Source organism: Sphaerodactylus townsendi, linkage group LG02, assembly GCF_021028975.2.
Source record: "Sphaerodactylus townsendi isolate TG3544 linkage group LG02, MPM_Stown_v2.3, whole genome shotgun sequence".
Classification (NCBI taxonomy): domain Eukaryota; kingdom Metazoa; phylum Chordata; class Lepidosauria; order Squamata; family Sphaerodactylidae; genus Sphaerodactylus; species Sphaerodactylus townsendi.
In genome coordinates, this window is record NC_059426.1 from 54,374,856 (window position 1) to 54,385,761 (window position 10,906).

Consider the following 10,906-nt stretch of genomic DNA (forward strand, 5'->3'; position numbering starts at 1 on the left):
GGTTGCCAGCACTTTTAGAAAATTGCAATAAAGCTTAGCCTTGTAATGAAGCTTATTTTCTCTCCATTCCCCTCTCCAAAGGAATTTCATGTGGCAGCTCTGTCAGAACTGAACAACACAATCCGATGGGCAATTCACAGCAGCGGCAATGAGTAAAGCTGAGTGTTAGCTTATGCACCAAGTATCCCTGTATAGGAAATTGCAGAGACAGGCTAGTCCAATCAAATTAATATAAATATTTGGGTGCTAGTTAAGGAGAATGTTTGAAATCTAGGATTGGTTTGTACCTCTTTAGGGAGCAGGCTGCTTTCAGCCTTTGGGTGGTGGTTTCTGAAGAACTCCAGCTATTACAATTTATCTCCAGATGACTAAGATCAGTTCCTCCCAAGAACTGCATTGGATGGTGGGCTGTATGGCTGTATAGCCTGTTGGGACCCTCCCTTTCTGAAAACCTGCCCTCCTCCAGCTCAACCTACAAATTCACCAGGCTTTCCACAACCCTAATCGGGAACCTCACCACCCTTATAAAGTTGTCCAGTCCTTGACTTCCTATCTTCTCAAAGTCTCGTATTCTGGAGAAAATTTGGAATAGCGTTGGTGACAGTCCCGTGACAGTCCTCACAAAACAACATTGCAGGTGCACATCTGCGTGCATCTTTAACTGTAGTGTGATGCTCCTGACCTTTCTGGGATGGGGATGCCTCGGCCTCCCTCACCAACCGGAAGATGGTCGGCAGCAGCGAAGTACCGTGGGCGCGGGAGGCTTCATCTCTTACCTGGCCTCTCCCACACTGGTCGGCCAGGGGAAGGCTGTATGCAGAAGCGACGGCGGCGCAAGGTCTGCCCGCTGTTCTCACCGCCGGAGTCGAAAGAAAGTGCCGCAGCAGCGGCGAGCGCGGGCGCACAAGGCCTGCCCCGCCTTCGCCCCGCAGAAGGCAAAGGATCGCAGCGCGGGCGCGCAAAGGCCTGCCCTTCGCTGCCCCTCCCTGGCAGAAGCCGGAGAAGAAAGGCCGCAGTAGCGCGAGAGCGCGGCGCGCAAGGCTCTGCCCCGCCACCTCCTACTCCGCAGAAGCCGCAAAGAACGGGAAGGCGTGGCGGCACGCAGGCCTGGGCTCTCACGCCTCATCACTGGCCGGAGCCGCAAAGGATCGCCGCTGCAGTGGCGGCGGCGCAAGGCCTGCCCTCTATCGCTTCGCCCCCGCCAGAAGCCGGGAAGAAAGGAGCGCGTGAAGGGTATGGCGCTAAGGCCTGCCCTCGCCTTCATCCTCTCGCAGAAGCCGGGGAACAGTTGCCGCGAAGAGTGGCGGCGTCGCTCAAGGCCTGCCCTGCCGCTTCTCTTCCCTGCCCCGCAGAAGCCGGAGAAGAAAGGCGAGTGGCGGAGCGCCTCGCTTCATCCTCGCAGAAGCCGGAAGAAAGGCCGCAGAGCGGGCGAGAGTGGCGGGCGTTTGCGTCTGCCCCCGCCGCCTCACTGGCCGAGCCGGTAAAGCGATCGTCAAGGTAGTGGCGGGCGGGCGCAAGGCCTGCCCCACGCCTGTTCCCCGCCTCTGCCAGAAGCTGGAAGAAAGGTCACAACAGCGTAGCGGCTGCCAGCGTCTGCCCTCGCTTCTATCCCCGCAGAAGCCGGAAGAAAGAGCAGCGCGCAGAGTGGCGGGCGCTCGCTGCCTGCCCCGCCGCCTTCGCCCCGCAGAAGCCGGAGAAGAAAGGTCGCAGCAGCGCGAGTGGCGGGCGCTCTGGCTGTTTAGCCTCGCCCTCACGCCTCGCGTCTCGCAGAAGCTAGTGAAGAAGAAAGGCCGCAGCAGCGTTCGCCCCGCCACCCTTCTACCACCGCCGGAGCCGAAGAAGAAAGGCAGCGCGAGCGCGGCGTTTAGGCCCGCTCCAGCCTCAGAAGCCGGAAACGCAGGAAGCGCGTAAAGGCGCTTAGTAGTCTGCCCTTCGCCAGAGCTCTTTTCCCCATAACCGCTGAAGCCGGTAGCCGCCAGAGTGCGGGGCGATGGGCGGCACCACTAGGCCCCAACAATTGAGTTTTCCGGCAATGGGAGGTTAGAGGCCAGCCCAGCCTTTATAAAGGCTGCCTAGGCCCACTTCACCATCAACAGGCTTTAGCCGCCATTGCCATTCTAGGGTTCGAAGAAACCTCGCGAGCACTTGAAGCTCGCAAGGCCACCAGGGAAGGTGGCAGCCACCAAGGAGGCTGTCCCTTCCCCATCAGCAATGGCGGCCGTGGTAAGTCGCGGCCGCTTCTTTATGGATTAAAACAGGCAGTTTGGTGCTGGAACCAAAGACCTCATCAAATGCTTACCAAAGACGGATTTGAACAAGGCAAAGCAGAATTTTGCCCGTACTGAGGCAACTTATATTCTTACTTCCACGGATGAACTAGTTCAGCATTTGAACCAAGCAAGTGCATGCAAAGTATCATTTTGTGAGGCACATGTATGATAATGGGCTCGTTGACTTCCAGTACTGACCTACAGAAGAAATGGTTGCAGGTGCATTCACCAAGGCCGTTTCCGCATGGCAGCGGAAACGGCTGGGTCGGCGCTTCTGGCGCCGACCCGAAGACGCTGGGACCGGCCCTCACACGATCGTCCCAGGAAGCGGCGGTATACCGTGGAGCCGCCACGATTTATTAGCATCTTCAGTTAGCGCCAGCAGTTGGAGGCCTGGGGACATTCCCCTGGCCCCGCGCCTGCTCGAAATGGGCGCAGGGGCGCGGTCCCCTCAAACTTCAGCGACGCAGCCGGAGGCCCAGGGAAAGGTGTGAGTGCTGGTCAGGGAGGCGCCCGGAAGCCGCTGCCGTTAAGCTCCGCCGCAGCGCTTCATGGCGGCGTATTCAAAGAACGCCTTAGCGTTCTCCGGAATATGCTGGCTGCGGAGCCCAGCCGGCGGCACCGGGGCGCATGGCTGTGCTGCAGCTGCGCCGACCGGGTAGTTTTGAATGGCAGCCTGGAGACGGCGTTTTTACCGTCTCCAGGCCATCATTTTCAGCCCGTGCGGAAACGGCCCAAGAGAAGTTTGAAAGTTCACATAAGAAGATGAATTTTATTGATTTTGGACAGTTGACATTGAGAAGAGGTTTTGGATGCAGCAATGTCTAGTGTGCAAAGCAACTCAAAAGAAGACCCAGCAGGGGGCGGGCAAATGGTCAGCTGGGTAGGGCTGCAAAGGAATGTTGGTATTCTCTACCACACCAGCTGTCCAGTATGATCAAGAATATATTCATAACACACTGACATGTCTATGGCCGTTTCCGCACGGGCGGAATATGGCGGCCTGGGGATGGCAAAAACACCATCCCCAGGCCGCCATTCACACAGCGGCGCCAAAGGCTGCGCAGCTGCGCTGCCCTCGCACTGCCCGACTGGCGTGAAGCCGGCGTTTCCAAATCACGCTTCCCCAGCGTGTTTTGAAACGCCGCTTGGAGCCGCTACCCGTCGCGGTGAATGGTAGCGCAACTTCCAGTTTCATCGAGAGTTTCTCACCAGTTCCAGCTGCCCCTCCGGCAGTGTCGCCGAGGTTGGGGACCGCGCCCCCTTTCCTGCGACCCTGGAAGCGCTCGGCGCAAGACGATGTGGGCGCGTCCCCTGGCCACCGACAGCGTGCTGGAGAGACCATGGACTGGTGAAATGCTCTGGCGACGGCGCAGCTCTGCGCTGTCGTCCCAGCTGGTTCTGGGCCCGTCCATGCGGATGGTCCCACGTCGTCGGGTCAGCGTTGGTTATGCCGACCCAAGCCCTTCCGCCTCTGTGCGGAAGCGGCCTATGTTTGTTAATAAATCTACAACCAATGTCATTCTGAAGTGGTCAAAGAGATGTATGCACTCCATTAAAAAGGAAATCAAGAACTGTCTGCCTCCAACAATAGCCAAACTAGGAACTAATTTTTTGTAGCTTCAGCATTGTTTGTATTATGCTTGCATACACTGAGTGCCAAATCATTCAAATGAAAATGAAAGACAGTCTGATGTTGCTCATTCATTAATTTTCACAGCAGTTGGTGCCCTGCTGGCATTTGAAATTAGCATTAAGGAAAAGTTCAAGAGATTTAGCTTAGTTTGAGATGGTGTTTACCTCCATGAATTTGGAGAAATGTTTCAAATAAATTAAATTGCATTAGGAAAGCTAATTGCAGAACAAAAGAGGGGAATATTAAATGCTAAGCAGTAGAACTCATTTTAAAGCAACAGCATTTTGCTGAGTGGATAAGCCTACAAACAGCACAAAAGATTAAATGAGAGTTAATAACAGACTATGGAAGAACCTTGATATCACTGTACAATAACTAAAGCCCAGTGAAGTGCTAAATGACAATAAAAAGAAGGCATTTCCCCCAGTGTTTACTACAACACTTCTAAACCTTTTCTACCTTCTACAAAGACAGCTTGTGTCCCAATAAATACTCTGTTTTGAACTTCATAATCTTCAAGGTTCTTGACAAAAATTTGAAGTCTGTCAAAGTGCTGAGATGTCTGGAGGCCTCACAGAAGGAGGGTTGACAGCTTCAGGTTGAGAAATACTTTTTGTGGGTGGAGTCTGAAAATGGTAGGGGTTTAAGGAAGGGAGGAAACATCAATGGGGTGTAATGCCATAGAGTCTATCTTCCAAAGTGGCCATTTTCTGCAGGTGATCTGATCTTGGTCATTTGATCAGTTCTTACAAGTAGGGGATCTCTAACCACCACCTGGAGATTGGCAGCCCTATACCAGAGTATCCTCAGTTGTAGTTCACTTTCATGTGCCGTTATGATTTGCATCAGCAGTTTTCACACTTGATGCAGAACTATGTTGGGAATATTGGTGACAATTTTGACTGTTTTAGGTTACAATGAAAACCTCTTGAAATAATATTCATATTCATGCTCCTAACATGCTGGATGGGGAGAATCTGATTTTGACCTGATATCTTGCCCTTCAGTTCTCCAGTAGTTTGGCCAACTTCACAACTTCAAATCCTGATCACTGCTTTTTCCTGTAGAAACTGTGGCCTGTAGAAAGCAAAATGTGTGTGGGAGTGGGAGGGTTAATTCCAACTGCTGTCTTCCCTCCACAACCCATGACCCAGGGAGCTAGAACCTCTGATGTTAAGTCAATGAACTTGTAAGAAATGAAGGAAAGGAGGGAGGGAGGGAGAAGATTATGAGGCCATATTTTGCCTATTACTTTTGTACCGTCTTGGCCCTTTTGTTATCTGCAGAAAACAGCCATTGTGCTTTGAATACATAAAGTGGAAACAGAATGTGTAGTAAGCCCTTAATCTAATTTAGAAAGAAAGAATACTATTACTTATTTTCTACGAGTGATTCTGAACCCTTGATTTTTGATGGATTGACTCTAGACCTTGAAAGGAAAGAGAGCTTGGTAAACTAAAATATTAACAACTCTCCAATATGTTAAAAAGCACTGCTTCTGCTTAAGTGCCATGTAGAAAAGTGTTGCTGGTGTGAAAATTAGAAGTCATATAATATTTTTTTTAAAAAAAGAAAACATTAGACCACTTTACTTCTAAGAACTGACTCATATGAAAAATAATGGATATGTTATAATAGTTGTTTACCCCCCAAGTGATTTCATGCCAACACTCTCAATCTGTAGAGTGCCTCTGGAGCTTATAAAGAAACACCAAATGATTAAAAAGTCAATGTTCAGAAACTTCTCCCATCCTATGCAGCAGAAAGCTGAGTGTTTTGCTAGCACTGCCTTCTAGGTTCACCAGGCCAAGTCTGACAGCTGACAGAAAGAATACAGGTGGGAATGGGTAGCTTCCTGGACATGATGATTTCACTTCTGCTAGAAACCCATAGAATTCCTGGCAATTCCTACAACTATCCTATGTCACGTTTGGGTTCTAACCAGAAGAAACACAACACCAAACATGATGCTGTTCAAAAAAAGTTTCCCATCATCACCCAGAGGAGTAGCAAGCAACAGGAGCTGGGGGGATATCCACATCCTCACTGGGGGCTTGGCAGCCATACTGCCGTTACTGCAGAAGAGCAGGGTAATAATCATCTGGTCGGCAAGAGAAGACACACTTTAAGTAGAGATATCACTTGCGCCAAATTCATCTGCAGCCTGGGCAAAGCAATTCCGGCTCCACCATTGGCTATGTAGGATCTCTTGTGTCAGAAATAGGATTTCTTTAGAAATTTTATATAAATTCCTTATGAAAAATCTAAAAAAGAATTCCTTGTATTAGTGGGCAGATGGTGTCTGTGTATGTCTCTGAATAGCAGCAGTAGTCCAACTGACAATATTAATAGTGTAATGACTATACAACCCAGCATAATGCAGTCCAGGACTGCAGGGTATGAAACTAAACTTTGTAAAGTGATAAAAACATTTCACCACAAATAATTGAAAATTGCCCACAAACAAGTGGGGAGGTGTTCCCAAAAAAAGAGAAGCTGTCACACTGTTGTTCTGTTTAAAGGTTTGCTGAACATATTGTTAAGCATAAACATTCTGGGTGGTTATTTAATCAAAAGCAAAAAATAAATGCCTTGAAAATGTTTAACAAGAAAATAATTGCTAGGATTTAAAATAATCTCAGAAAGTGAACTGTAAGTATAAAAAGGACTGAGGAAAACAGAAAGTGGTGTATGTAATCCATTTTATTTCCAGTGAAAATGAAAAACACACAACAAGGGAAGAAACCTAGGAATTGTCAAGACACAATTCTAAACCATATAACACAATGTCTCAGGGTATTAAAATCAAGCAGACAAGTTATAAATTTGCACTGAAGTCAGAATGCAAAGAAATCATTCAGGTATTGCATATATAATTAGTGGAGCCACCTACTGGGTGCCATTCTGAATATCTCTCCAGGAAATTTATACAAAGGAAAAGGAGCTTTCATGCAAGACAGACGTTGTCCATTTCATACTAGGAACGCATCAGAATGTATAAATGATGCAGATCATATATTGCATTACACCTGAGGCAGTGAAGCCTGGCAGTTGCTACAAACTGTGCAGAGATAAGGGCTGAGAGAGATGGTTAAAAAGAGACATATGAGAGAAAGAGACAGGAATGAAGATGAGAAGTTGCATGACAGAGAAGAATAAAAGATGAAAGGGAAAAAACTGGAAGGAATAAAAACTATAGTTCGATGACTAAAGAGATCTTCCAACATTACAGTGACTAAAGCACTGGAGATGAGATGGAGTGGGGTTCTGCAGGTTGGAATTTATTAGCCAAAACATTGGCTATAGACCTTTTTGCTGCTAAGGAGAACCTCATAAAGGAAGCTAACTGGCAAATGTTTATCTTTTTAACTCTGTCTGACAAACAATGCTGCCTTTCTTAATTTTGATGATGTGTTGTGTATTTTGGGTCCCTTGTACTAAACAGAAATCACATTGCAGGTTGAAGTTTCTTCAGCATTTTTTGTGGAGGCAAATCTGGGCATCAGTCCACAGGCAGCAAAGCATACCAGCAAGTGTGATTCCAAAAGGATATACTAATTCCATGAGTCCTAATATATTTTACAAAAGCCCCTTGGCACTATAGATCAGCGATGGCGAACCTATGGCACAGGTGCCAGAGGTGGCACTCAGGGCCCTTTCTGTGGGCACGCGTGCACAGAGTTCATCATGTGGGGGGGCAGAAAATCACCCCCATACACACACCTAAGCTGGCCTGGGCATGATCCTTTACCCAGGAGTAAGCTCAGTTGCTGGCAATGGGGCTTGCTTCTGAGTAAACCCTCCTAGGGCAGGGGTAGGGAACCTGCGGCTCTCCAGATGTTCAGGAACTACAATTCCCATCAGCCCCTACCAGCATGGCCAATTGGCCATGCTGACAGAAACTGATGGGAATTGTAGTTCCTGAGAACATCTGAGAGAAACCGCTGAATTCCCTACCCTGTCCTAAGGGTCATGATTCACCATTTAGGCGTTGTACCCTGGGGATTGCTTCACCAAGCTTACTCCTGAGTAACATGCACCTCACAGCCAACTGTTTTTTCTAAACTAAAACCTCAGTATTCAGGTTAAATTGCCGTGTTGGCACTTTGCGATAAATAAGTGGGTTTTGGGTTGCAATGTGGGCACTCGGTCTCAAAAAGGTTCGCCATCACTGCTATAGATCGATGAAAAACTAAATAATAGGCAGGTCCATTAATAGGGTGCCTTCCCTAGGAATATATTTGCAATCATGTTAGTTTGTAGCTGCAAAGATCATGTTAATACTATGAGGGGAAAATTATTTTGTAGGAAAGTTATGTGTACTTCTGAAAATGCTGGGAATGTTAATGAGAGTTCATCATGGCCATTAGAATGTTGCAACTTATTTTCCAGCTGTGTGGTTAAGACTGGAAACTAACAAAATTATGTAATTGGATGAGATACCTATAATGATAAAGTGATTTAAATATCCACCCTAGATGTCCTCCTCTTCTGAAAAAATGGATTCCACAGGTTAGAGAAGGTTGTCCACCAACTGAACTTCTGCAGGTCTCCTTATTATCAGAGTCTGGACCTGTTCACTGTGTACATAGTTGGACCCTAGATGTCCTCCTCTTCTGAAAAAATGGATTCCACAGGTTAGAGAAGGTTGTCCACCAACTGAACTTCTGCAGGTCTCCTTATTCTCAGAGTCTGGACCTGTTCACTGTGTACATAGTTGGACTTCTTTCTAAAATAAATACAATACAAAATCTCAAGAGAGTTAAATGGCAGGGCTCAATTCTAGCTAGAAACAATAGCTTCTTACCTACTGTAATCACTGAAGTGTGGAAACTCCCAGTTAAATGATGGGGAAATATACTTTGTACTTGCTAAAGACGAACCCATTCCTCTATTCTTTCTTTATACATTTCAGATTTACACTATGACACTTAGGAAAAAAGGAAGGAGCTGTCTTCCCAGCAGCTGCCCAACTTGTAGTGAAGCATTTATTGAAAGCATTAGTAGATGAACTGCTGAGCAAGGGTGGACATTTCTGCCAAATTCAAAGTATGCAGCAGTACCCTTCTCTATAGTACAGCAGAGAAAACTTGCAACTTTTTAGGGAGTATAATTTTGCTCTTAGACCTCTGGTTCACGAAGTAGGCTACTAGGCAGTAGTTCAGGCCTGATGTTGCCATGAACAAGCCTAAGGATTTCCCTCCTTTCATCTTTCCAGGAATCACACAGTCCCCATCATCCTGTTACGTGTGATGGCTTTGCAGCAGGTTGATTGGCTTTTGTCTAATCAGGAGTCCCCAAATTTTGACCACGTGGGCACATTTGGAATTTTGAAAGCAAGCAGTAGACACTGTTGTGCCCCGGAGTTGTAAGATTCTTTGAAGCTCACCAGAGAGTTCCTGGGATCCTGGCAGCCATTTGCTTCCCATGGAAAAGAGCCATACAATGTACCAAGAGGTCAACAGAGCAAAAAGGAGTTTCACAAAGAGATAACCATTTGTTCCACCTGCAATGGAGGACAAGATGGATAGCTGTTGTAAAACATGGTTTGGGTATTGAACTGAATTGATAGGCTGATTGAAGATAGGGCACTCACCTTCCAACCAGAGACAAATTCCCTAAATGGGGATTGGGAGAGCTTCCCACTAATGAAGGGAGGCGGGTTTAAAAGCTCAAAAGATACATTAATATTTGTCCAAATGCGGGGAGCCAGATTCTCCTTCAGGGAAGCAAGTGGGGGTCTGGATGTGCCATCTTTTCAGGGGAGTTGTGTTTAGAAAAATCAAAAATTATAAATGTAATAGGAATTCATTTTCCAAGGCAGTCAATTACCTACCTCTTAGGTCTAGTATTTTCTTTTTGTGATGCATTAAAATCTTATGCACATGTAATGTTTCATATAAAACTGTGGCGAGAATAGTTTTGTCTCAGTTATGGAAAATGGAATGATTACCATCAATAGAAGAATGGAGGGATTAGGTACAACAATTATATAGTATGAACAGAATGGCTCGTCAGATAAGGAATTTGCCTTATGATACATATAAGCAGAATTGGGAACCGTGGATAAAATATATCAATACAAATAATGATGTCACGATTTCTCCAGTTGTATACTAAGTTAATTAAGAACAGCAGTTAAGATATGTTAAGATAATAATAAAGACAGTAGTTAAGATATATTAGCAGCAACAAGTGTAAGATATGATTATTAAACCCTCATTGATTTTTTTTTCTGGTTCAGTTACCCAATGTCTCTATAGAATATCACAAAATAGCTGTCATAGTGACCAGAACCAGTCACAAAATGTTGGGAGGATTCAAGTCAAATTTATTTGGAACTCCAGGGAATAAATGCTTTTTTTTCCAGCCTGAAAAGGTGTTGTAAGTTTCTTGTGAAGAAAGGGACAATTTTATTCTGCTTTTCCATTTAAAAATGTAAAGATAAAATTATAAAAATTGTAATGAAAACACATAAACACACAGCAGCACAAGGGGGAGGGGGGTCAAAATTATTGGGGGTATACCAAACAAAACAAGAAATTATTTACCTGCTGGCAAAAGACACCAACAGAGGGAGACAGATCTTCCTGTCTGGGGAAGGAGTTCCAAGCTGAGGACCAATGAAAGCAAGCCTTTTTGCCAAAGCTGTGAAGGCAGGCTGGTACACTACATTTCATTTAAACATGCTGCAGTTTTGGATTTACTCCCTGAACATGCATACAAGATTTAGTGATGTTATTTCACAGGGTGGCAGAAATGCTTCCAAGATCCTATTATGATTTTAGGAATGTGTCAGAATTATGATTTTAGAAATGGGTCAGCATTGAGCTTATGTTCAGGAATAGCTGTAATTTCTTTGTGATTGTAAACTGTATAGATGTTAGAATATATTGCTTTTGCCATAGAGAACAAGAACAGATGAAGCAGTCTGGGATTGAATCATATGTTGTTTACTCTGGCTGATTCCGCATGGGCCAAAAACAGCAGTGTGAAAACG